This window comes from Ictidomys tridecemlineatus, chromosome 10 (genome assembly GCF_052094955.1).
Source record: "Ictidomys tridecemlineatus isolate mIctTri1 chromosome 10, mIctTri1.hap1, whole genome shotgun sequence".
In the NCBI taxonomy this organism is placed as follows: domain Eukaryota; kingdom Metazoa; phylum Chordata; class Mammalia; order Rodentia; family Sciuridae; genus Ictidomys; species Ictidomys tridecemlineatus.
This window is the reverse complement of record NC_135486.1, coordinates 70,101,928-70,128,092: the sequence shown is the minus strand read 5'-3', so window position 1 is coordinate 70,128,092 and position 26,165 is coordinate 70,101,928. Positions and strand designations below refer to the sequence as shown.

The 26,165-nt window shown below is 35.6% G+C and overlaps 1 long non-coding RNA gene across 1 annotated transcript in view; it reads left to right on the top strand.

Moving 5' to 3' along the window:
• LOC144367032 (uncharacterized) overlaps positions 1-25,491 on the top strand; it is a 63,961-nt gene extending 38,470 nt beyond the window's left edge. Inside the window, exon 2 of the long non-coding RNA XR_013426236.1 lies at positions 25,042-25,491. This is a non-coding gene — a long non-coding RNA (uncharacterized LOC144367032). The remainder of the gene's footprint in view (positions 1-25,041) is intronic.
• Positions 25,492-26,165: the final 674 nt, after the last annotated feature.

The following is a 26,165-nucleotide window of genomic DNA, read 5'->3' as shown; positions in this document are numbered from 1 at the left end:
GAATTTAGAACTCAATTCAGTCTATAACAGGTAGATACTCAATCACCTTGTGGTTCTCATGCTAGTGAATCAATAGGCAAACAAGAGTATTATTCTGCTTGCTTAAGTGATCTGGGAAAAGTTGGATTAATATCCAACATGGGCAAGTAGATATGTTTTTGAAATATAAAAAATCACTGGGAGTACTTTTAAGTACTTCTGTGTTCTGTGATAAAGATCAATGAAAAGCTACAACTCAATGTAGGCAGAACTACTAATAACCAAACACTTCTGATGTGAAGGAATGAGCCAGTTTACCAGACACGGAGCTTATAAATTGAAATGTTTTGTATAGGGTGATCAAATATGGAAAGGGTGGTAGATGAAGTAAGTTATAATTATCATTTGTGATCATATGACCAGTTTTAGAAAGAAGTATTAGAATGCTATTGAATACTTTACCTTATTTTTCTTGTGTGTATGTGTGCACATGCAGATATATGTACACATATACTTAGTGAGAGAGTTAGAGGAAACTGATAGAAGAACAGAATTTCAAATGGACTTTTCACCTAAAGGGAGTCTGATTTTTATCCCATTTGTTGAATTGGTTAACAGGTATTAGCTTGTAAATGGAGTATTTGCATCATATTAAACAAAAGGATGATTTTGCTATTGTATTTATTTAGAATTTAAGTCTGATAAAAGGCATTGTGCCAATTAACAAGGGGTGGACTGGTCATTATGTACCCTATAAACTTAATCATGTAGAAAATATCTCCAGTTTTGGCCTTTGGCAAACCTTGGTAGACTGCTTGTGTTGAAAATAAAGTTTTATTGAAATTCAGCTGTGTCTATTATTAACCCCTGTCTATAGAAGCTCAAGTACTATATAGGCAAATTTAGGTACTTGGGACAGACACCTTAACCTGCAAAACCTAAAATATTAACTATCCAACTACTTTCAGAAAAGATATACCAATAAGTAGTGTATTACCCAATGCTCTGTTCTTTATACCTCTGGTGTGGAGCTGGTAAGATTTAGGAGGTGTACTTATAGCAGTGGCTTGTGCTCTGAAGGTTTGCATAGGACTCAGATCTCCTACAGTAGTGGGCATTGTTACTAATCTGTAAGTTTACCTTGCTGGTTTGGATTGCAGCTGGACCTCAGAATCTCAGTTCCCTTTGGATGTGCTCCTTAAACTTCACCCAAGTCCAAGGCCATGTTGATGTCCATGGAGAAGGGGAGAAGATTGCAGTTTGTTCTGAAATCCCCCCTCATTGGCAGGTTTAAGGTCATGGGAGACTGGAGTAGTTCAGTCTGTCTTTCTGGGACCTTGCTGCTCTTCCCTGCATTACCTACAGTGTTTCTTTCCAACTGTAGCTTGTTGACCTCCAGAAGTTTTAGTCCCCACAACCTGACAGGAGCAGCAGCCTTCAGTAGACTTCTTCACCTTCTCCTGAAATTATGTTAGGTCCTTTTCCAGTTTACTCAGTGTCTGCTCTTCAGAATGGACTAGGCAATCCATCTCACCATTCTTTCGGCAAAATCTGTCAATGTTCAACTACTGAAGTGCTTTGGTGTGCCATTCTTCCCATTTAGCCAGTTTCTCTTGTTAATGAGCCCAGTAAATCTCTGACATATGCATGTCATATTTGCATATTAGGGTCATGATTATAATAATATATGGAAATCATACTCTGAAAGTCTTTCAGTCATACTGGTTCCCATGTGTCATATTCACAAACTTTACAACTGCCTTTTAACCCATTAGGAAGCCTTTTATTTCTCTGGCTGAATTATGGATAAAGATAGTTATTGTTTGGCAAGTTCACATCCTCAAAACCTACCCATCTGTCAGGAATGCTAAATAACTCCTGAGTTCTCCTCTTAGTTCTCTTTTAATATAGATATAGACCTGGAAGATGTTACATGTCATAGTGAATGATTTGTTCTTTAATGTTTCTGCCTTCAAAAAGATTAACAATTGCATAGCCAAGAGAAGAGTTTTGGGGTTTTTTGCTTACTGTATATTCAGTGCATTTTATCTAGTGTTCTAAAAGTAGAGTACAAATGTATTAAGTAGGAAGAAAATAGAGTGATACTGAGCCCAGCAAGATTCCACAGGGAACATGAGCCACCACAAAGCTACTCATAAGAGCTGGCAGAAGCCAGCCATCCATTCTGGAGATTGAAGACCCCTGCTTGACTATTCAAAGTTATTTTTCTGTCTGTTTCTTGCTAAATAAGAACCAACCGCAGAATTGAGTGGCTTAGATTCTTCTGTTTGTGAGATGGTTCGACTTCTTTTGGTGCCACTGGGCTGACTAGGTGGCATTCAGCTGGTCTGCAGAGATCTAGAGAGCTTCACTCACATTTCTGATGTGCCTGGACACATCAGGCAGCTGAAAGGCTGGACCCAGCCAGGCCCTGCCACTGGTTTCCTTCCTTGGTCCTTCTAGCAGAGACACAGATTTCTGATGCAGGAACTCAAGGGTTCAGCAGACAGGCTTGGAAGTTTTCCATCTTCTGAAAGACAGATAAAGCTTCCCTCTGCCTATTGGATTCAGGGTTAGGGAATCATGCCCCACACTGAGTTGGGAGGAGAGTCAAAGACTGAAATATTATTAATGAACAGCATACAAAGTACATATTATTATATGAATTTTATTATTTAGTTTTAAAATTTTAGGTACAAGAGATTAAACCCGAGAGTGCTTAACCACTGAACTACCTTCCCAGGTTCTTTTATTTTTTATTTTGAGATAGGATCTTGGTAAGTTGCTTAGTGCCTCACTAAGTTGCTGAGGATGGCTTTGAACTTGGGATCTTTCTGCCTCATCCTTCTGAGCTGCTGGAATTACAGGTGTGCGCCACCAAGCCTATCGGAATTCCAAAAGTAATCAAGATATAAAAGCTTCTAATCCAAGTTTAAAAGCACAACGAAGAGTAAAATTGGAATGTTACTCTTATTATGGATGTCAGAGATCCAACTCTTAATCTTTATTGTATATTTAATTCTTAAAAGTATATAGATTAGAATTAAAATAATATAGCTTAAAGTGGAAGAAAAACATATGACTTGGATCTATTTTAATACTTTTACCAATGAAAGACTTGGCATATTTATTTATTATTTGCATGGGAATAAGTTAAAAAATGAATGAGATAATTCATGGAGTAATTAATAGGCAAAATCATTAATACATTAGGTCTCCAAGTTATATGAAAATATTGAAATGTGAGGAATGTATTTTGCCTGTTTTAGGTATGTGGATACCTTCTGTGCACACATCTTCAGATCTTTCTAAATATTAATTAAACTATTGGGATGAAGTCAACGAATGTAAGATCTCACATGACACAGCCAGCTCATGAACACCTCATTTTACTCAGGATGTTATTGGAACCAAAGTCATTTGCTTGTCTCTCTTATGCAAAAGCCCTGTGATGGCCCTGCATACACTGTCTAAAAGCCATAGCTCATAATTCTCTGCAAGACATGCTTGCTTTCCTGACACTGGTCCTACCTGATCTTTCCTCTACCTCTAAATGGCTTTTCCTCTCCCTTATCTGTTGGGAAGGATTTCCCCCCTAGATTTCCCCAGGCTAATTCCTTCCCCATCTTCAGGCCTTGGGTCAAAAATCTCATCTTCAATGAGGTTTATAATATTGTATATCTTTTAATACTATAACTTTAATACTATTGCAATATTACCAATCTCTGCCTCATTCTTCCCTGACACACACCTATCACCCTTAACATTCCGAAACCCCTTGCCTTCTTTTCCTTTTCCGCTTATTATAGCACTTTTACGTTCGTTATAGTTTGTTGTGAGGTGTCCCCCAAAAGCTCACATGTGAAACAGTGCAAGAAGGGTTAGAGGAAAAAATGAGTGGGTTATGAGAACCTTAACTCAATCAGTGAGTTAATCCCTGAAGGTGGGTGCGGTGTGTGGGTCATTGGGGGCATGGCTTTGAGGTATATGTTTTTGGTATCTGGCAACTGGAGTTTCTCTCTGCTTCCTGACCATCATATGAGCCACTTCTCCCCACCATGCTCTTCCTCCATGACATTATGCTTCACCTGGATCCCTGAGGAAGGGAGCTGTCTATCTATGGACTGAGACCTCTGATACCTTGAGCCCTCAAATAAACCTTTCCTCCTCTACAGTTGTTCTGGTTGGGTCTTTTAGTCATAGCAGCTTTGAGAAAGCTGACTAAAACATCTTTTAATATTTATTTCCTATCTTCTCTACTAGAATATAAGGTCCAAATGGTGCAAATTTTTCATTTATTCTCTGATGTATCCTAAGTATCAAAATAGTACTCAACAAACCAAAGGTAGTTGTTAAATAAAAGTACAAGTTCATTGATCTACATTGGGCTCTTGCAGTGGGCCCAAAAGACCAAACCAATATGGAATTTAGTAACAATAACTGAGCTTTGGTTGGTTAAAGGAGACATTTAGACAATTAACTAAGCTGTAACTGATTGATTAATTACCTAGGCTGTACCCAACTAAATTGTTTTCTATGTTTCACTTCCATTTTCTATAAATACTGCCATATCACATTGTTGGTTGGATTTCTCTGCATCTTCTCTGGTTCTGCCACATTTATGAATAGTTTTTGTATTATTTTACTTTTCCTTGGCTTTCTTTTTCTTTGCTCCAATAAATTCTACTTGACATAATTGGCCAGCAGAATTTTCCCTTTTAACACAGTCAACAATTATTTGTTAAATAAATGAAATATGTAAGCGTTTATGCTCCATAACACCTAAGCCTTAAAAAATGTATTCATCTAACCAGAGATACATTATGGTTCAAATTAGAGTTCTGTTTTAGGTGTACAAGTGAATTTCAATATGTGGAACTGTTTATGCAGATTCTGAAATCTGCAATACTCCTGGGTTTTCAATAAATTCTATTCCTTTCAAATTGAAATTCACTTTTTGGGCAAGCTAAACTATGTACTGAAACCAAAGTCTGTGTCAGTACCTAAACATAATGTGTTAGTTCACACTGGAAAAACATGGTGCTTTAAAAAACAATAGCAAACTTCCAGTGTATTGTTTCTCAACTTTGAGATAAAAGCAAGTTCATTGTTTCTCTAATACCGTGAATAACTAAACAAGTGTCCACCATGCTTCACTTACTATGCCTGACAGCACTGGAAGATACTCAACATGGACCATCTGGTTTAGAACTGTGGATGGCAGTTATAATGCTATCCTTTGTATGCAGGATTTGAAAAGCTGACAGTGCCCCCAGGTGTACCAAGTATGACTATGAAGTCTATCAGTCTTTCCACAGTTGGAATCCCTAGACTCTGGCTCTCAGAAATTCCTGTCATGCTAACACAGAGATTTAGCCTCTGTCTCATGGCTTGATATTTTTAGTCTAAGCAAATTTATCCACATAATTTTACTCTCCAAGTATTTGGTAGTTTCCACATATTTTGATTTCTATTCTTGTTATTCTAAAACCACAGACCTCTAAATTTCTGGCCTTTCCATGATCATTTTTATATGAAAATGTAAAATCAGAATATTTGTCTCATTTTATTTTTAAGTTCTTATTTTATAATATAGTCTACTACCAAGCAAAAATGCCAAATACATGTTAAAATATTCTTATATGATATTAATGTTTAAAGGATTCAAGAAGTCAATGAAATGTTTTTATGTGTGTATATGTGAGCACACATGTATGTATGTATGCATGTCTGTGTATATCTATCTCAATCATGTACCTCCTTTCTTCTTCTATCAGTAATAACAGCAGCAATTTCCTACAAATTACAGTATTCTTTCCTTCTGGTGTCTATTAGTTTTATTAGTTGGAATAATTTATTTTAGAGCTAACTAAACTGATGAGTTAAGTCCTGTGAAAAGTAGATTTAGTGCAAGAGAAGACGAGAATGAATTCTTTTCTGCCATGGTATAAACTGACCATGGTAGATTGAGCTAAAATAAAAATAACTCAGAGAATCTTATGCTTCAGGAAAGAAACCATTTTTTATATTTGCTCTATATGCCATCTAATCACTTTCATTCATCCCTTTTCTATAAATTTCATTACAATTTTCAGATATATTCTAGCATAGGAAAAGTTAGTGAGCAACGGGGAAAGAACGTGTAAAATATCAATCAAGTTGCTTCTGAGACAATGAAAAAAGAGGAAATTCACTTTAATTCCCTGAAATAATGAAATGTTTTCTTGCCTCATTTTTCTTCCCTTAGTAACTCAAAGTTAAATTCTGAAAGACCATGTTCCAGTTCCATTCCAAGCAGTTCCAGTGATGAGAAAACCAGTTAGATTGATAATCATGAGACAGTATGTTCAGTTGAATTCTAAATATAAATGTTTTACCTATATTTTATATTTTCCATTTTAGCTCTAAAAATGGTTGGGACCATGAAAATTCCAACTTTCCATTAGGCAGAAAAGACATTGTTTAACTTTAGACTGGCAGTTTTGAGAATCCAGTGGATTATACATTGCTTGATCTAGTTGGAATTCTTATGGTTTGAGCTAGGATTAAGTAATTTTCTTGGATATCATACAATATTTATAGAGATAATGAATGTTTATTATTTAGTCACTCTATCAAATAAATATTGACTCCTCAGATTTTCCTTATTTATTTCTTTTATGGCTTTCTTTTCTTGATTTCTTGGCACTATATATACCATGAAAATATACATTGATAATGTAAATATTGAAATCAACATATTTACATTTTTCCTTATATTTAAAGACCTTATGAGATTCACAGGATTTCTTGTAGTAATGGGAGCAAAATAGAACATCAAGCTCTTTTTCAGTGTTTTAAAAATTGTCTATGTAGTATTATTCAAGAAAATTAGGACAAAAAAATATATACTAATACAAACAGGCAAAGGAAAGAAATGTATTGGCTCAAGTCACTATGGGTCCTGGCCTGAGTACCCCTAAGCCTGTTGGTTCAGTTGTTTGGCAGAACCTACCAAAGCAGCTCAGACCTTTTGTTGGCTTTACCTCCAATACACCACACCCTTCACCAGACCCTTTGTTGGCTTCACCACACAGCAGACATCCCCAGAAGCCCTGATCCCCTACTATTGCCAACCAGTCTCAGAGAAGATTCATTCTCACCCTTATAGTGTCCACATGAAATTTCAAGTAATTGGTCTCCTAAAATCATGTGCGCACATCTGCACCAGGGAAGCAAAAAGCTCACCACCAGTCTGCATCTTGTCTGCCCTGGATCAAGAAAGAGGGGTCTTCGGAAGAGAATGGGAGGGCTGACTTTCACCCAGAGGGAAAAAATGGGATAGCACTTTGCAAAAAAAAAAAAAAAAGAAAGAAAAAAAAATTCTAGAAGCAAAATAACTTTTTAAAATACTCTACTTTAACCATCTAATTTCATGGATAAGAAAACGGAGGTGTCTGGAGGGTTACTTCCACATCCCATTATGAATTATGACACTAACAAAAAGAGAGTACTTCTTTGTGATTGTTCATTCTAAACTCCCAGAAGAAAAAAAATACAAGGAAATAATATCTATGATGTCTTTTGAAAAGGAAGAAAATTAATTGTACTAAGTATTTGGTTGACACCTTTATTTCTCTATGTGATATTTTTCTCTTTCTTTATTCACTCTAGCCCATGCCTATGTAGCTTTGTCAGTTTATCTATGTATCTATTTATCTATCTGCATATACAAGTTTATTATGTGTATTATACATACATTGTGAAGCGGATACACCGATTGTCCACTTTTTTAAGTCTGGTAACAAAACACATTCATGCTCACAACAAATTATATGAAATGAGTTTATTTTTTAGAGACAGGCATCAGGGACAGCAGAAGCCTAGGCTTAATTTTGAGCCAGTCCTCCAAGGCTCTAGATGGCTTCCTGGGGCTGATAGAGTCTAATTTACATGTGCCTCACTTGCCCTGTTGCTTAGGGACCCTAGAAAGCAGCCTACTCTGGGTTCATGTCCTGATACCATGTGAATCACTAAGCTAACGTGTTGAGGAATCTCTGCAGGAGAGAGCTAGATCAGGGCCTGGACTGCTCCAACCAGTTCTTCCCTCTCTCAGGAACTTGCATTTCTAGAACATTCTACAGTTATCTTTGAGAACTACAAGTGAGAAAGGGACCAGAAGTGGCTTGATCCAATCCCTTCTAGAGAACTGTCCTGCATATGTGTTTTTAAGTATATATAAAGATCAATGTATATGGTGACTAATTTCTTTAATCTATCAGAGATGAAGCACCCAGAACTTAACAATTAATTGCCCTTTCCAGGAAACAGATGATTTTCCTTCTCTAAATTACTTTCTAACAGTATTTGCATGCCTAAAGCTACATTTCTCATAATGGAAGAATGAGTTCAACTGCTTCCTGATAACCAACTCTAATCCCTTCCTGTTCATGCTCCTTATGCTAAGAAACAAATTTGTATTATACACATAAACCCACTAAATGTGCTGAACACTCATGTATAGAATTAGAGAAAACAACCAATTTTCCATGTCTTCTATCTTTCCTTGCTTGGATCCACTAGCCTTGTGGATTGCCAGAGTCTTATAATACAATGTGAATTTGGCCTTGGAAGGAACTCTTGTCTAAAAAAGCCCAAGTCAATGTACTTACTGTGCAGGTAAGGAAGACAAGTTCATTACACTAAACTGCTGAACAAACTCTGAAGAAATAGAGCAGACATATTTTAAATAACTGGACATTTTTCCTGCATGAATCCTAAGTCCTTCAATACCAGACCTCAAATAAAATGGTAAATAAATTTCATCTCAAGGTGTGTGCAACACAGAAATATCTATTGCAGACATCTTCCAGGTGTCCAAAGAAAATTCTAACAACCTAAGGGCATCATCTAATTTTATTATCACAACTTTGAAAAATTTTAGAGATAATAGATAATACTACATATGGGTGGAGGTATAACACTTGTACACACATATCAATAAATTTGTATATGCATGTACATCTGTGTTATGATATGGCAAAATATGGCCATATATGATATGGCAAAATGTTTGAATATGTTATAATTTGACACCCACTTGCTCTTTTGGGTGAACTTAGCAATAAATAGCAAAGTGATGCCTTCATGATTCAGTGGGTCACGTTGACTTCAGAGAGAATCTGCCAATCCAAAGATGGATGCAGCAACAGCATACCTCCTGCAGAATCCAGGGAGGCAAGGGTTACATGTAAAATTATCAAGTGGAATGGGAAGGACTGGCAGTCAGGACAACAGCAACTTGTTAGGAGTGTGCAGGGATTCACATCTCTGTTTGTTTCCTACCCAATATGTGATTTGGACATTCTAGGGAAGAAAATTGTCTAAATGTGTCTAATGATAGATATCATGCTGTTTTAAAGCATATCATTATGAGTACCATATTTTGCACACTACTTATTGATAGGCCCAGACATATTTTTTTTTTCTGTAAGTTTTTTTCAGCAGAAAATGTACTGTTTTTGATAACTAGCAAAGTTATGTATTATGTAAACTAACTATATCACAAATGTTGGCCAGGCACATTTGTGTCTTTTTTTGGGGGGGAGGGTACTGGGGATTGAACTCAGGGGCACTCAATCACTGAGCTATATCCACAGCCCTTTTTAAAAAATTTTTTAAATTTAGAGACAGAGTCTTACTGAGTTCCTTTAATGCCTTGCCATTGCTGAGGCTGGCTTTGAACTCGTGATCCTCGTGTGGCTGGTGTGTCAATTTTTCTATCCTCCTTATGGGATAAAATCCCAACATATAGGAATGTTTCTCCCTAGGTTTACCTTCTCTGCATAAGCTCCAAATAAGCTCGTCAAATTATTTTAAATTATTTTCGAGCATACTTCAGGTGCATATACAAAGACATACGACTCTGGTCTCTCCTTTTGTTATCTACCTTAGCAAATTCTAGAACTAAAAACTTTGAGAAACTCCCACTACTTGTTGGACAAGAATAAAACTAAAAATAACTTGATGCCATTTACCATTTGCTGAGTTTCAATACCAGACACCATGCTTTACTAGACTGAGGAAGTTCCAGAAAAATTCCACCTTTATTTCATGTAGTTCAGATATGAAGATGAAAAGAAGCCACACACAAGGCCTTTGGTTCTGCTCACCATTGTTATGTGATTCACCCAAGTGGACTGTCAGGAAAATTCTCCTGACTAAACCTAATGAGGAAAACTCCTGGTGTAGATGATCAAACACTGTACTAGATATCAGAACTCAAATTTCTACTCTAAGTTATTAGTAAAGAAAAGTAAGTTACATATCATTCCATTGATACATCTGTATAGTTTTTCTACCTCTATTAATGAATAGTCTTCATATCTACTCTGTGAAAGGGGCTGCGTCCATCTGCATAAGAGATACAGAGAAGTATAAATTCCTGTTCTAAAGGGATTTATAGAGAGGAAGATCAGCTGAAGCCCCAGCCCTAAATCAGGTCCAGAAGGTCTTTTCCAGGTAACACTATAGCCAGGCACACATGTGGAGTGTTAATAGTATAATGTGGTGGTGGAAAGCCAGATGTAGCTTGAAAATATCAAATGAATAATGTAGCGAATTAGTGCTATGTTGTCTCAGAGTTGTGAGTAAAATCCAAGTCAATTCATGTAAGACGTCAGATGTGCCTTAGGCTCAGTGGGATGAGTATGACTAACTGATAGGTAAATGCTCCCCTCATGTCACTCTGCTGACTCTAGCAACATTATTCACCATGGGTCTTTACAATTCTAGAGCACTCTTTTGGGTGCTTGTCTAGAATGATTCATTTCCAGAAGGTGAACTGAAATAATGACGATTGGTTTCCAGTGTTCTGCATAAAATGAGTTTTCCTCCCATGACTCCTGGTGCCTTTCCGCCTGACCCTATACAACTTGATAATTTGCTTAAGGAAACAAGGCTGAGCAAAGACAGATGGCTGCAGGATCCTTGTTCATGAAGCTTTCCAAGGACAGGAAAATGAATTTTAATCTTTAGTAAATAGAGACTTGTTCAACAAAATCTCTGAAACTTCCTAAGAAGAGAAATTGCAGGGGGTTATGCAGCCTCTGGCTTACGAGTCTCTTCGTGCTCTGAACCTCCCTGAATTTATCTTTAGCACTCCGTCTCCCCTGTCCCTTATACCACCTCTATTTCGCCTGAATTCTTTGCTCTTCTTTTGATGCTTCACCAACAGTCCAGCCTCAGAGCCTTTGTACTGTGGCTTCCTCTGCCTAAACTTTTCTTCAGGAGAGCCTCAGTCCTCATTTCCTCCATTTGGAGGAAATGCTATGATTTTGATGATCTCCCAAAGGCCCATTGATCAGAGGCTTAGTGGTAGTGCTGGCATTGTTGAGGTAGTGGAAGTTGTAAGAAGTGGGCTTAGTGTGAGGTACTTAGATCATGGAGGAGTCTGCCCTTGAAAGGGGCCAGTGCTGGCTTTGTGGACTCAGCTGCTGCAAGAATAGATTGTCAGAAAAGAGCAAGACCGGACCTTTGCATTCGCTGGTGTTCCATCTCACCATGTCGTCCTTTGTCATGAACTCCTATAAGAGGCCATTTACTATGTGGTCATGCAGCCAAGGGGTCACTTGCAGGAGATCAAACTGATGTGGCCACCTGATGTTGGATTTTCAGCCTCCAAAACTACGAGTTGAATGAACCTGTTTTCTTTATAAGTACTCAGCCTTAGGTAGTTTCTTTTAGTAGCAGAAAATGGACAAATGTATCTCTACAGAGACTTGTCTTGCCTCCATTTAAAAAATAGCCACTGCCATTAATCATCAATCACTATCAATTTCCCCCACTTTATTTTTCTTCATTGCATCTATTAAATCCTTGTCATATATCTTGTATCTCACATTCATATACTTCTCTTTCACACTCTACCTCCTTCCACTGCCCCTCCCCTGTAAAAAGCAGAGATTCTGTTTTCCATTGCTCCTTACTCACAATTTAAAATATGGCCTGGCATCTACTGGGTTCTTGAAAACTTTTGTTGAATGAACAAACTAGAGGTTTGAAGGAATCACAAAGCAAGTCAATTGTGTGGTGTATAATGCTTCTAAAGCACTTATCTATTTGAGATCAGAACAGAACACTCAACAAACATTGCTATTGCCACTTGGCAAGTGCCAGTCTCATGATGAGATACTTAATTGAAATGTGTTTAAGTATGGCCAATTCACCATCTCAGCACCTCAACACTTATTGCTTGTGTGTGTTCTTCCCATGGGTGCTGCATTGGTCACCAGTGTACATCTGAGAGAACACTAGGCACGTGTGTACAGGTCTATTATTTTTTGTTGTTGTTGTTAACATGGAGATGACTTTAAATTGGATTGATCAATTATTTATATAAAAGCAATTACTCTGTAATTCTTCCCCTGCTCTTCAGGAGTGCTCTCATTTCCCTCAGGATTTCCAAGTCTCTCTTTCAGCATGACCATTTTTGGTCCTTCCTTTTTGTTGCCTTGACCATCTGAGCTTATTCTCCCAATGAAAGGTCACATGATAGAGATTTCTGTGAAACATTTTTGAAAATACTATCAAAGTTCACAGTTGGCTTTGTCTCCCAGATCCTGCTGTCTTTTTCTTTTCCCCCTTTTGGTGGATCTATGAAAAATTGCAGCACATTTTCAGATGGTATTACTCACATTAAAAGAAATCAAAGTGTATGGAATGCCAGGAAATCCTTCAATTAAAATTAAATTATTTTGATCATATATTTATTATTCACTCAACAATCATTTATTATGTGTGGCAGGAGTCTTGCACAATGGTTAATACTGATACTCAGAATTTGAGAAGATATAGTCTCCATTATAGAGCAGACAATTGTGTGGGTTGGGGGATGTGGGGAGGACAATATCTATTCTGATTTGTCTCATTAGTTCAATGACCCAGGCAAAATAATCCCAGAAGCAAAGTAGTGATTAAGTTAAGCTCCTCCCTTCTCCTTGAAAGCCCCTCAGCCAAGTAGGTATGCTCATTGTGATTTCAGATTTTTTTTGTCTTTGCTCAGTGTTACTCCATATACTTTCAAAATTGCTCAAACTCTGAAACCCTCTTTTCTGCCATACATTAAGATTACAAAGCAATTCAATTACTGATTAAGGTAGTAACTACCAAAGATATCAATATTGCACAGATAGGAACCATTACTAAGAATTTCCCATGATGCTGCGTAATACACTTTTAGGGATGAGATTGAGGGCTTCTGGAAGATTGCCAAATAATATAATTGCAGATGGGAGGGCATCCAGGACATAATTTATTCCTTAGCTCTATACTTTTTCTGAATCAAGGATTTGCTTTCTCATTAAAAACCTGAGATCGGGCAAATTAATAGTATTTTGTTTCTGTTATTTTTGTGTGTTTGTTTTTGTTTAATCAATTTATTTTTAATTTGCCCCATTTAGTTGTACATGACAGTAGAATGCATTTTGACACATTGCACATAAATGAAGCACAGCTTATGGGAAGAACGGTGGAATGAGATGACATTATTACCCTATATATTTGTTATTTTTTAGAGGTAATGTGTATCAATATCCCTACCTATCCCTCACACAATGATGGTTTCTTCTCTTTTCAAAGCATCATATAAATTCTTCAGTTTCAAAATGATTACTGAGACTGCTCAAAATTTCAATAGCAACAAAAATATGATCATATGTAGTTTCCTTGCTAAGGCAATTTTTACATAGGATGAATATGAGATTTAAGCTTTCGAAAAGAATAAATTCATGGTTTTCTGTTTTCAAAAAGGGGTTGAGTAGGTAACTCACTCCAACTCTGTATGTATGTGCACAGTTGTACTCTTATGATAAGTATAGTAATGGTAAAGGTTGGGAAATGGGCAGTGATACAAGAAAGCCACATTATCCCTCTCCCTTACTACCTCCTCTGAGATGGAAAATTCATTCCTTTACTTTGAATATTCACTTATTGTTAGCATATTGTGAGAGAGAGTAGTAGTAGTGGTAGTAGTAGTAGTAAGAGGAGGAGGAAGAGGAAGGGGAAGGAGAAGAAAATAATCAAAGAGAAGGAAATGAAAAACCTGTGTGCCAAGAAGGCATAAGCTATTGATAGAGGTAGCCCTTCATGCTTCAGTATATATTAAAGAGCTGTTTAAAATTTTAATGAATGGCATTAAGGTTCAGGGCACTGGTCATTGGACATAAGGATATCCTCTGATAATAAAGGAGCTAAGAATATGATAAGGGACATTAAAGGCAAGACCTATAAAATACTTGCTTCAGACTCATGTAGCTGGTTTGAACATTTCAATGATACTAACTGGTAAGCATAACAAATATAATTTCTTACTCAAATGGATGCTAAGATGTCCCACATCTGCAACCTTATACTGAAGTTTCAAAATTTAAAAACATTCTCCTTCCGTTGTCAGGATACAGTACTTAAGTTCAAAGAGAGTGAATGCCCATCAGTCCACTGAAGCACATTAGCCCAGTAATGATCTTTACCCTAACATGGACAATATACATTTTAGCATACATTATTTAGTTAAAACAAGTTTTAGTCCTCATGCATTGGTACTATGATCTGATAAAAGTTTAATGACACATTAGAGTAAATGCTTTAGTTTTATTCCTACAAATGCAAAAGCAAGCCTTCATTATAAGTCTGTCCATTATCTTTTAGGAACTTAGAAAGTTTTCATTACTTATACTATTATTTCTATGTTTCTACAGCTATAAGAGAAAAGCAGTTCCCAATAAAATTGGTCATTTTAGTTTTTCATTAGAATTAAAAATATTATACTAATTTGCACAGGAGTACAGACAAATGTATGGATGTTGAACTATTACTTTGTGTGAACTTTTATAACGCAGTCTGACTGCTCATGCTGAAACTCCATTTGCCTTTCCATCATTTAAGCAAATGTAAAACGAACAAATGCTTTAGATTCAGAAATTTTCCTCTTATCAATCAATCCAAAGTTATCTCATCAGGAAGAGATATTGTATTTTAGACTTTATCTTTCCTCCATACCACTCAATTTACTTTTATCAGGTAAAATTAGAAGTGCTTGGAACTTTCTCATCTGATGAATATACTTGGAAACAACTTGTCAAGTATAAAACAATGAGAAATTGATTTAGTTAATCTGATGTTCATTTCCTATGACTAAACCATCATTTAAAAAAAAAATAGTTAAGACAGATATTTTTGGCCCGAATTGGCCACACACTTATCATGGTTTTCTATTTTTCCTTGCAATTATCTTTTTAGGGGTCTTATCTCTGAAATATGATATATTAAATTTTTAATTATTCTGGAAATGAAATGCATATCATTTACATCTCAGAACTTCTGCCAAACTCCTATAATATTTTGCTTGTGCAAAGCTATTTACTATCTTCCATCTGATAACATTGTTATTTTTACATGCATATTTTATGTGTATATTTTTATAGTGTCTGGGGAAAGAACTGTCAATGTTATATCTATATAGGACCAAATAAATGTCATAGCATAGAATCAATAAATATTAAATATATAATAAATATTTAAAACATTTTTCCTGAGTAAATACTGTGTATTCTTCAGAATGAATCTCCAGAAAGGTAATATTCAGACTGGAAGCTTAATTATGATATTCCATTAACTATCTTGCTTTTGAGTCCCTCAATAAAGAATTAATCAGAACCTTTAAGTTATGGCAGATCTGAGACCAAATCAAACTCTGCTCTAAGAGCATTTCCTACTGAAGATCCACAGCATTGTCTAGGTGAATCACTTGGAGGTCCATGCAATTATATATCAGTTAAGTATAGCATTATAGTTACTAAACATCGTCTAAATATTTTTGTGAAAATAATCCAAGTGACCTATGAACCTTTCAGTGAAACCTAAAGGAGGCAGAAAATTAGATTTCTAAGAAAAAAAATATGCCAAAGAAAGGAACAATATAAGGAAGGGAGCAGAGGGTGAGGGAGGGAAGGGGAAGGAGTGGTACTGGGGACTGAATTAGAACAAGATATATTCTATGCTTTTATAATTATGTCAAAATAGATTTTACTGTCATGTATAACTAAAAAGAACCAAGAAAAGATGAAGAAAAAAGAAAACTGTTGAGAAATATTTAATCATATGGTCAACTAATTTTTAAAGATGAAATTGAAAAGCAGATTAAAAAATATTACATTTTTTTAGTTCATATATTTGGGGGGAGAAAAAAATTCCCATAAATTAAGTGAAACTTCATATAATATTTGGAGACAACTTTTCATCTCATCAGAAAAAGTACTGGGAGAGCAATGAGGCTTGAATTCTTTCTTTTTCACAAGTAAAGTATGTTAAAGAAAACATTTCAAGATGAGTTAAGTGTAAAGAATTTAAATGGGGAAGAACTGGTTCCTAAAACCAAGCGATGTTCTAGGTGGAAGATGGGTCAGAATGGCCAACCCCACCATATTACCCAGGTTATTTTTATAGACGCAGAAAAGAAAATGACATGCAGTCAACTTACACGGTGGTTGGGGTCATGGTTGGTCAGTCGGTAGCTTGTGATTGACTGAAGTTCAATTGCTGTGATTGGTTGAGACTAAACATTTTATGATAGTCATCATCCTAAGAGATGTATGTGTGTTAACTACTGTAGTAATCCCTATAATTGTGTAAGATAGGAATTTTATTATGAACAGATGAGTAAGTAAAGCTTGGATGGTTAAGTAACTTGTCCTAGATCATAACTTATCTCCATTGCCCAAGTTTCTAGTTCTTTAACCTAAACCATGGCTCCAAACAGAGTTTCCGTCGCTCTCATTTTCCCAGCTGTTTTTTATATTTGAAAAGATAGGCTAATACTATTTCCATTGAAGTCAATCCTCCTCAACAATGCCGTTCTCCCCAGGTTAACTTTTAACCCCAAAGAAAGTAAAAACATCTAAGATCATATTTGCATCAAGGCTTTGGGAAGATAATCTATTCAGAGGAACTATCCAAGGATCTGCAGCCTCATATTTCAGAAGCAACATTTCAGCTATTCCTTGGCATTTGACTCGGAAGGCAGAGAATATTAAAGAACAACCAGAATAACAAACAAACATGTTGCTGGCTTAGTTATTATTTTCTTGTTTCTCCAGACTCCCTTCCTTGCCTAATTCTCTTTGTATGTGACTCTAATATCTGACAATGGAGATGGCACTTCAAGGTGAATGATTCATATCAGGTAAACACACACTTGGCATGAGTTTCCTGGGCCAAGTCAATGTAATTTTATGATGGCAAGTTAAAAATCTTAAAATTAATTCAATGTAAATCTTAGCCCTCTTTCTTTGCCTGCATAAATCCGTAAGACATCTCATATTCAGGAGAATTTGGAGTGAATATTGGATATGTCCATTTCTGAATGGTTTTATAATAGGAAAATGAACTTAGGAAAACAGGGATTACAGTTTCATGGTTACTAGAGTTCAATAATTTTCTTCTTTTATAGACAAATCTTTTGGTAATATGTTAACAGCCTATTCAAATAGAAAGGATCATGTACTAAATTTGAAAGGAGGAGTTTTTAATATGATTAAAACTTCTACTGATTTCTTGTCCTTTCCTTACTGAGAGAAAGGAAAAGGGATATTATAAATTCAAAAGTGTAATGATTATGACAACTTCACCATCCAATGTATCTTTAAGTTCCAGGACATAAGAAATTTAAAAACAAAACAAAACAAACAAACAAACAAAAAAACCCAGGCTCAGGACTTTTCTCTTAACAACAACAACAACAACAACAACAACAACAACAAAAGAGTTCAATTAAATCAAGGAAACAAATTGTATCTTCACACTGTTGTGAATCACTTTCAAATGGAGATGAGGACACAATTGGTCTCATTGTTCCAAAAAGTGTACCACTGCCTTGAATAAATCTCTTTGATTCTTGTGACATTCTGACTTCCTAACCTATAAACACTGAGTATCTATGTCTCCTCAAAGTGATTCTGAAGGATTGTTACTTAGTGCCAGTGGTATTGGAGGATTCCCCGTTTTGTGTAAGTGCTTTAAATATTAATTTTGCAAAGTGATGCATTATGAAAGTTACAGTGACCTGAGATAGATGGAGAATATGAAAATGTGGATGTGTTATTACTAAGGAGGACTTTACTATGTGTGAAGGAAACCAGGTGGGATTGGTTTTCTTACCTTAGTTCTGTTCACCTGACCACGTAGATTCTCCATTTCATTGTTCCTATTGCTAGGGCGCTAGCTTTAGGCAGACATCTTGCTGAAGTAAAACTTGCCTCACATGCTTTGTGAAGTGCAAAGCCCTTCTGAAAGTGGTACTGAATCTCAGGTGCTGGAAACGTGGACACTTGTTTACTAAACTACAGATTTGTCTTTGATGTATTAACTCAAGTTATTCCTCAGAGTGATAATGAACATTTACCAGCCTGATATTTTCCTAACTCAAACAAATTATTGGAGAGCTTTATATGTAAAATCATCCCTTTAAATTGGATCTAAACAAGAAGGGATCAAGGGAAGTTTGCATTGTTTTCATGTACATATTTGACCAAACTGTATATTCTTGTTAATGACATGTCTTTAATTTTTAATTTTTGGGAGAGAGATTATACCATTGATTCCAATGGAGATTTAATTATTCTTTATATACCAAAGATGATTGATACATTTTTCTTTAAAAAAATTTTAAGGCTTTAAGAAAAATTTTAGACTAATTTTTAAATACACTTGTCAAATTCTATGAAATTTGGATTTATAGAATGGATTGTGATTGGTGCTTCATTAATGTAACATCCACCCATTTTTGTTTGTTTTTTTCCTTTGCAAAATTTTAAATTTGTCTTTATAAAAATCTCGAATATTTATCTTTTAAAAACTTATTTATAGACACTTTAGAGTTTTAGCAATTATTGTAAAAGATTTTCTCATATTAATATTTTGTAACTGCATTATGTAATTGCTATTTTTAGTAGGTAGTTTTTTATTTGTACATTGATCTAGCAGTTTAAAACTTTCTGAATTTTCCTTTTGTCTTAATTGCTTACCTGTATGTTCTCTTAAAATTTCTATGAGGATGATCATCAATCCATAATTACAATTTTGTTTCTTCCTATGTTAGTTTCCTAGGCTGTGATGAAATGTCACAAACTGGGTGTTTCAAAAACAACAGAAGGTTTTTTCCCTCTTAATTCTTAAAGCCAGCCGTCTTAAAGACTCTTTCCCGCCTCCTCCCACTGCTGGTTGCCAAGCAGCCCTGGGCATTCCTTGGCCTGTGGCAGCAACACCTCCAATATTTGCCTCCATGTTTACGTGGCCATCTTACCCTCATGTGTCTGTGTTCAAGTTTTCCTTTTCCTATAGGGAATACCTTAGACATCACACATCAAATTAAGGACTGTTCTAATCTCCACCATGCTCTAACTGTAGAAACAAAGACCTTGTTTCCAAGTAAGGCCACATTTGCTGGTTCCAGATGGACATGGGTGTATTTTAGGAGACCATTCACTCTTTAACTTAGTAGATTCCACCATTAATGACTCCAAAATTTATGTTCACATTTGCAAAATACATTTGCCCTATCCCAATAGCCCCCCATCTTGCCTAGCATTAATTCTAAACTTAGAACCTTGTCTAAATATCACTGACTCAAAATATTCAAAGTTCCAATGTCAAAATTATCCACAGGGAATATTGGTGAGACACTTGGAATAATCCATACTAGGAAAACTTTTTTTCCATCCATGGAGCTGTGAACTACAAAACATGTTTTCTGCTTCCAGAATGCAGTATTGGGAGATCCGAAGTTATTACTATTTTACTTTCAATTTTGAAGAACGTATTTGTTGGACAAGAACTATGGGTTGGCAGGTTCTTTTCTTCCAGTGTTAATGTTCTACTGTTTCTAACCTCCAATTTTTCCTATAAATCAGAAGATATTTGAATATTTTTTTGCCCATAAATATTGTCTCATTTTCCTCTGGCTTAAACAGAAACATTTTTTTCTTTAGTTTTAAGCATTCTGTTTATGACTTGAGTACACAATTTAGCTAATAATGCATACACTTAAAATTTGCTAAGTTTCTTTTGTTAATATTTTTTTTTAGTTGTAGGTGGACATGGTACTCTACTTTATTTATTTATTTATTTTTATGTGGTGCTGAGGATTGAACCCTGTGCTTCATGGAGGTTAGGCAAACACTCTACCACTGAGCCACAACCTCAGCCCCATGGGTTTCTTGAATGTATGCATATATGTCTTTCACCAAATTGAACAGTGTTCAGCCAATATTTTTTCAATTATTTTTGTATGTCTCATTTTCTTTTTGCTCTGCTGAGGGACTCTAATTACATATATGTTGGAAATTCAAAAATTTTTTTTACAGGTCTATGAAATTATATCCACTTTGTTTTTCAAAACTTTTTGTCTTTATTCTTCAGGTTGAAAATGTTCCAGAGGTCTTTCTCTGAGCACACCGATCTTTTTCTTTGTCAACTTCATTCTACCATTAATTCCAAATAATGTATATATATTTTATGTATTTTACTTTGCTTTTCTTAAAGGTTTATTTGGGACTTTTTCCAAGTTTCTATTTTTCTGGTGGGAGTTCTTATATTTTTATTTCTTAAAAGCCAATTTCCCTTTTTGCCACTGAGCATATTTGAAATGAATAAAGTAAAATCCTTGAATGCTTATTTCAAAGCATGTTCATTTGGGGATTGGTTTCCATTGCCTTTTCTATTGAGATTGCATTGGATTCCCCCATTTCTTCACTTACTGACTGAATTTGTATTGTCCTGAGTGTTTTGAAGGTGCAGAGACTCTGAATTCTGTTATACTACAGAAGTGCTGATTTTCTAAATTTTAGCAGGCAAATATCTGGGACTCAAACTTTATCTCTTGGGTGCAGCTTAAAACGCATTGCATGGCTTTGACCCTAGTGTGTGTGTGTGGCTCAAGGTCAGATAGTCAGTTCTCCAAATTTTTTACATAGGGTTCCAAGCTTCCCTTTTCTGGCTATCTCCCTTACATTCTGTTGACAACAAAGTTCCACACTCTGACCTCTGGCTCCTTAGGACAGAAAAAACATGAATTTCCTTTCCATGTTTCACCCTGTCAGTACTCTGTGTGGCCTGCTCTCAGGCAAAAGCCATTTAAAAACAGCAAAATCACCCCCTTGCCATTCCTTTTTTCCCCCCAAATTGATTCTTTTCTATCATCTTTCTGCTTTTGTTCATGCTGTGTTACCTCCAGGCAATTATTTGAAATTTTTATCTAAATTTATAGTGTCATTTGTGGGAAAATTGGTCTGGCAGGAACCTCTTTGGCTGTGTCTCAAGTGGAGTATATGAAAACTGATTGAGCATTTTGGTTGGCTGTAGCCACTGATATATCATCTTCTTCAAATGTATTTTCTTCGCATTTGTTAGCTCGGGATTTCTACAATTCTTTGAGACTCTTATTCTGGACTACATTTCTGTGTGAAGATTAAATCAAGATTTAATTTCTAATAAAGAGCATTTTCTCCCCCAACTTGGAGTCCCATATAGATGGCTAGTTCCCTTGCAGTATTTTGTAACCCTCTCATTATTTTTATAACCCTCTCATTATTGGAGCCTTTCAATTAGAGCCCACATTTTACAAAATGCTATTTGAAGACATTAACCATTAAGTATCTTCTTATCTCCTCTCCTCACGTGTTAAAACACTCATCACTACACAGGCTTCCTCATTCTACCCTAGTGAAATATCCTTCCATAGTCAATGTGATGAACCTTTAAGAGACCAAAGGAAATAGAAAACTGTTAAAAATAGTTAGAGATACCAGGTCACACAAGAGACTCCTTCATGAAGTCTTGGACTTATACGTTTTAAAATAGGAAAGGGAGACTCTGCTTTATGAAGAGAATTAAAAAATGATAAAATGACTAATTTTTGGAGTGGACCTGAATCCGTTAGACAGTGTCAATCACAAACATTTGATGGATCCTGCTAAAAAGAGTGGAGACTTGGAATGGCAGAAGAATCACTTTATATGTAGTTGACTCTCTGAAATGAGAGAATGAACCAGAATGATAACTGGATGCGTATTATGACTAGTTCATGAGAAAGTGATGAATGGATAAATGTATCTTCCGGTTGTCTGAATTCCCTAGAATACTTGTTGTATATTTTGATTTTAATTTAAAAACCCAAATGTAATTTTTATATAATAGTGAAAAAAACTTTTGGAAATATCAACTAATGTAAAATTCATTTGTAAAATCAAAATCGGTATAAAAGGTTTTGTCAGATTAGGAAGAAAACTATTTTAAGGCATTGACTCTCGAAGTGTTCCATGTCATAGACTTACATGCTGACAATACTCCAAAAAACTCTATGGTTTTGAACATTTTCTTTACACTGTTTGAATGACATTTTTGTCACTAAAATTCTAAAATAGAATTAAAATGACTAAAAGAAATACATTAAAAAACAAGTAGTTTAGGCATTTATTAGGAATTAGTGTTTTGATGGAAATACTTGATCTATTATCCTTTTTCAGACTTTATCACTACTAGTTCTCATCTGTGGTTCATGTTTTCTTAATAATAACACATTCTTTACTGAATTATAGTTCATGACATTAAGAACAAAAATTTTGCCTTTGGCTATTATCTAAGAAAGGCAACTAAAAAGTACTATTTCTATACATTTAATTAGAGAAGTTATTTAAATTATTTTAAACTTCATGCAAATTCAGACAAATCAGAAGATACATTTTTCATTAAAGTTATTCTCTAAATGAAAGCCTTATAAATAAAGAAGGAAGTGAACAAGTTGCCTTTTGAAGTCTAACTCTGCCCATTGCTAGATGTGTGAGTTAAGGCATAACATTTAAGATCTTTCTTTTTATAATTAGTAAAATATGAAGTATGTTAACATCTTCAAAGACTTTTTATAAGGAACAAATGACACGCGTTAAAATGTTAGGCACAGCATTTGGAAAGTGGTAGTAGATGTTACTGGGAAAAAAAATGCATTTTTTCCCCTTTTAATTTTTTTTCCTTATATTCAGTTTTTATTACAATTTTAAATACATTATATTTTCCAAAGTGAACCATGGGAATTTTATGATATATTTGATTTCACTTCAAGTTAATCTAAACTACAAGATTGTTTGAACAATATAGTCTATTCTGATCCATCATAATAAAAGACTACTCAAAATATGAATTTGAAATCTTAGCAGAGAATTCAAACATATAAATGGAAATCTTTTGTGAGAAATAACTAATGCAAGTCTCTTTGGTTTAAGTGATTTCTGGAAATAGAAGAGAATAGGCTACTCTTATTTGCCTAGTATTCTTGTGGGTAAATTATACCTCCACAATGAAATCAGAAGTGGCTTGTTCTGCCAAGAATGTAGCTTTCCCAAGGTCAAGAAAGGAGACAGTTGCTTTAGCATATTTCCTGACAGAAGTGCATGCTACTTAGCCAAATTAAGAACTTCACATTTTAAGAGAGCTTTGTTTGATACTGATATATAGGAAATAAAAAAATATATTTATCTGCTTGAAACGATGTGGCTATGTAATGTCAGAGGAAATGACCTCTGAAAATCTTGCCTTCTATAAAAGCAATGAAAACACTGGCAAAAAACAAACAAACAACAACAAAAAAAAACTCAGCAGAACTGACATTTTCAGAACTGGGGAAATTAACCAAAGGTTTGCTATAATCCAGGAAGTTTTATTCAATAACAGCTTGATGTTGGTGTAAACAGCAAGTTCTACAGAGTTTTAACTGCCCTTCTCCTGTCCTCTTCTCCCAGCACTGAGGCAGTCTTGGAAATGGCACACAATCTCCAGGAAACCCAGCAGCTAAGCAGTCACTGGTGGGCAAAGCAAGCTGGTGCTCCTTTAAAGCCCTATTCCTATAGAATTGTTGCCATTTTAATTGTCTGACATTTTCCAGAAGATTTCACTTGCAAGGCTTGAATATATCTGAACTCAGTTCACTCAGGAAGACAAAAAACAAAACAAAATAAAAACAAGCAAGCAAACAAACGAAAACCCTGCAGGATATTTGTTGAAAACAAAAGGGAAAGTAGGAAGTCAGGGGCAAGCCTAGGGCTGTACACATGCTCAGGAAAGATCTGAGAACTTTTCCTGAGTTCTTGCCTCTAGGTGACCTTGAGGCTCTGTTAAAAGCTGAAAGTGCTGAGAATTGCTTTGGGTATTCTGGGTCTCTGGAAACAGTATGGAGATTCCTTAGAAAACTTGGAATGGAACCACATTGGACCTAGCTATCTCACTCCTCGGTCTATACCCAAAGGACTTAAAATCAGCATACTACAATAACACAGCCATATCAATGTTTATAGCAGCTCAATATACAATAGCTAAACTGTGGAAGCAACCTAGATGCCCTTCAATAGATGTAAAGAAACTTGCTCTATATACACAATGGAATATCACTCAGAATTAAAAGAGAATAAAATTATGGCATTTGCAGGTAAATAGATGGAGTTGATGTATATTATGCTAAGTGGAGTAAGCCAATCCCAAAAAACTAAAGGTCACATGTTCCCTTTGATACATACATGCTGATCCATAATGACAAAAAAAAAAAAAAATCAGCAGGATTGAGATTTCTCATTTTACTGGGAAAAATGGAGGAACTTTGATGGGGCAAAGGAAAGGGAAGGGTGGGGAAGGGGCATGGGAGTAGGAAAGATGAAAGAATGAGATGGACATCATTACCCTAGGTACATGTATGACTGCACATATGTTGTGATGCTACATCATGTACAACCAGAGAAATGAAAACAGAGAAATAAAAAGTTGTCCTGCAATTGTACACAACGAATCAAAATGCATTGTGCTGTCATATATATCTAATTAAAATAAATAAATAAATTTTAAAAAGCTGAAAGTGGAGGACAGGCAGAATTATCAAGTGTCTGGCTGCATCTTGAAGATAGGCCTGTATACAAACACAGAACCCCTCTGCAAAAGCCGGGAGACTTTGCTTCTGGATAATTAAGGAAATTTCTCTTCACTCCTTAGATGACTGCTGAGCTGACTGAGCAGAGACTTCAGTGTACCCGTGACAAAGAATATGGACTTTCCAGAATATTCCAGGAAATTCATTAACAAACAACAGCAACAGCAAGAAGCAGCGCTGCCACGATAAGCACTGGGAACCGGAAGGAGAATCTGATTTCCGGTGTCCATGCATCCTTTTATTTAACATGCCCATTTTTCAACAAGGACAACAACAACAAATTGCTAGGTGTACAAAGAAACAGGAACAAAGAAATAAACATGGGTGATAGAAACTATTCCTGAGTAGGCCAAGAGGTCACATGTAGTAGCCAGGTATTTTGATTTTAATTCACTCATATAAATTTGGATTTGATGGGTTCAGAAATGTCCCCCCCCCCCCAATCTATGCCCACACAGAAACTCAAAATGTGAGTTTATTTGAAAATAAAAAGTCTTTGCTTATACAAGTAATTAAGATGAGATTGTAATGTACATGGGCCAATCCTAACTAATAAGCCTGGTGACTTGATTAAAAGAGAAATGATATATAGACCCACATAGGACTACAACACACAAGACAGAGTAGAGCAGGAGTGAGGCAGCCCAAGGCAAGGAATGCCAAGGATTGCCAACTAGAGGAAGCTGGAAGAGATGTGCAGTGCCACATATTGTCCCCTGGAGCCTTCACTTGGCTGTGAACTTCTAGCCTCCAGAGCTGCAGGAGAATGAGTTCCTGTTGCTTTAAGCACTCCCCGTCTGTGGTAGTTTGTTGCAGCAACCCTAGGAGGCTAATGCAGTGCTTGCTCTAAAGCCTAAAGATTATTGTGTCTAAAAAAAAAAATGAAAGTATGACAATAATATTGATCAGATGTAGACGACTAGTGAGAAACCAAAAGTTTTTTTTTTTAATGTACAGATTCTGTAGTTGAAAAATTCATGAACTAAAATGAAAAACAAAATCACTAGAAAGCATAAATAGAAGTTGGGAGGAAAGCTTATCAAACTGGAACATAAATCCATTGAGATTATTTATTGTAAGTACCAGAAAGAAAAAAAAGAATGAAGAAAATAGAATTAACCAAGAAGCAAACTCTCAAGTATGATACGCTCCTATATTCACACACAACATTATATTAGAGTCAAAC